Raw genomic sequence first — 2,657 nt, forward strand, 5'->3', positions numbered from 1 at the left:
CTAGACACTTTTTTTGCTGTATCTTATTATGATTTTGTTTTGTTTTTCTAAAGCAACCAAGGGAACCAAAAAGAGATTGTGCATGAGCCTCAATCATAACATATAATCCATATGTCTATGAATTATTTTCTCCTTTTATAAATGTTGCAAAAAATTGGCAACTCAAGTCAAAAGTAGTAGTGATCATCATCAAGTTGCTCCGTTTAACAAGTTTTGATCCAAATGCAATGTTCCCTTGGTTCTATTGATGAGAATTGAGATTTCTTTTTAAGATTTTGTTGTTTTTGCATAAGGGGCTAATTAAGAAAGGAATTGGATGCTAAGTTATCAATTATCATAATCATAGTTAAAGCTAAGCACTATACATTAATTAGGGTAAGTACAAATACCTAATGGACCCCACAAGAGTTGGTTTATATAATTTTAACAAGGAGGTAGGTTTGCCTAACTTTAGTGTCCTAAATGTAATTGAATAGTAGTGTCTATACCCTAATGATTTTGTATTCATAGAAGTAGACAAAGTGTCTCCTAGATTGAGTACATAGGTTGCATCACAAGTTTTCTAATTTCTATACCTTTTTCTATGAGAAATAGAAATTAATGTAGTTTATAAATGTATTTATTAATTCAATTTTTCATAAAATTAAATATGTATAGTAATAAGTATAAAAATATAAGGTTAGTCAAGTAAGATAATAAATATCTTATATTTTAATAGAGATTTTGAATTTATATCTTCAAAATAAATAACAAAAATCTATTTTTTATAGATTATAAATACAAAATATTTTAAAAATGAAAAGTTGTATATTTAAATTTTTCTTATATTTTTTATATATGTAATAATTAAATAATAAAAACAGCAGAGTATATACGTTTGTGTGTGTTCATAATTTATTTCCTATGTTAATGAGTAATGAGATAAGTGGCCAGGTGGGTTTTTCTTTTTGTACTTCATTCAATAATTAAAAATTAGAATTCACATATACTATTATTTACTTGATGTGTAAAACATAAAAATAGATATAAATAACATAAATATATTATAGTAACATGTGAGATAATACATTAATGAGTTATAACTCAAATGACATAGTTTTTTTATACTCATCTAAAAAATCGCAGATTCAAATCTCTCTATATTTGATAAAAAAAATGTGAAATAATACGGAAATATCTAATTAGAGTAATATTATTATTTAAACACTTAAAATTAAATTAATATTTATTTCAAAGTTTAATTTACTTTTTTTTCCGAAAATTAGTAAAATTCTCGACCAGCAGAAAGGAGAGAAAATTCACAGACAATGTGCTTAACAATCAACGTAACCAACAAAATAACAATTAATAGAAAAGTTCTCACAGTAACCATTATATAAACACCTGATTCAAAAAAAATCAGAATTCAGAACATTAGTTTCTTTTTTCATTATTTATTCAGAACCCTTCACCGTTTGAATTTGTTGCAATATTTTTTCTTCACTCTTCTATTTTGAATAAAAGTGAGTGTTTTGATTAGAGTTGGTCAAACTGAAATTTGAATAAAAGTGATTTTGTAAATTGATTTTAGATAGAAGTGAGTTTGAACCAACATGATTTATGTTTGGTAATTCTAGGGTAAATGACATATTTAAATAAAATCAATGAATCTCTTACTCAAATGTGCAAAACAGAAGTATGTTACACCATTGTGCAAATTCGAATATTATATAAACCGTGGAAGCCAACCACGGTTTACTATTTGAACATAAACCGTGACTGGCAGGGACGGTTTCTGGAAGAAACAAAATGAGCATAAACCGTGGCTACCAACCACGGATTACGAAGGGAAAATTTAAGGCATAAACCGTGGGTAGCTACCACGGTTTATATGGATATTGGCTTTGAACGTAAAACCCTGTAGGCTCCCACGGTTTACGTTTATAATACTATATATACATAATCCGCTGAAGATGAGTACGGATCATTTGGAAGGGGAAAAAAATCTGCAAGCTGAGTAGTAGGAAGAGTTTGAGAGAGAGGGTTGGAGGATTTGGTGGGGTTTGGGTTGTGGAGTCATGGAGGATGAAGCTCGCTTGTACCGACTAAATGGTATTGCTCATGTGGCTGGATCTATTGATGATGAGGTTAGTCATTATTATTATAATAAATATACAATAAATATTGTTAATATTATTCCCATTATTTATATAGTAAATATTATTTTTTCATTATTAATGGAGTCAATTTATTTTATTAGCATTGTTTAGATGATTAATTTATTATTTAGATTATTAATTTTGTTACTATTATGATAATCGTAGTTATCAGTATTACCTTTATTTTTATTAGTACCTGTAGCTGTTGGTCTCGTAAATGCTGTTATTCGTAGTTGAGTTATTGTTGTTGGTATTTTTATCATTATTTTGGCTTTCGTGATCTTTCTTACTATAATCTAAAAGAAAATGGAAAACATATGTTTATATTTAATTAAATTTTTTTCTAAATGTAATATGATTTGTTTAGTATTGGTCGTATGTTGAGGGGTTTCTTTACCTACATATTGCAGCCCACTAGGGTTATTAGTGGCATGAGGAGGCAACAGAATATGCCTTTACACGAGCGGATCATACCGTACCTGGAGACCGTCGGGTTGTATCATTTGGCTAGGTTTAACA

Source organism: Arachis duranensis, chromosome 2 (genome assembly GCF_000817695.3).
Source record: "Arachis duranensis cultivar V14167 chromosome 2, aradu.V14167.gnm2.J7QH, whole genome shotgun sequence".
In the NCBI taxonomy this organism is placed as follows: domain Eukaryota; kingdom Viridiplantae; phylum Streptophyta; class Magnoliopsida; order Fabales; family Fabaceae; genus Arachis; species Arachis duranensis.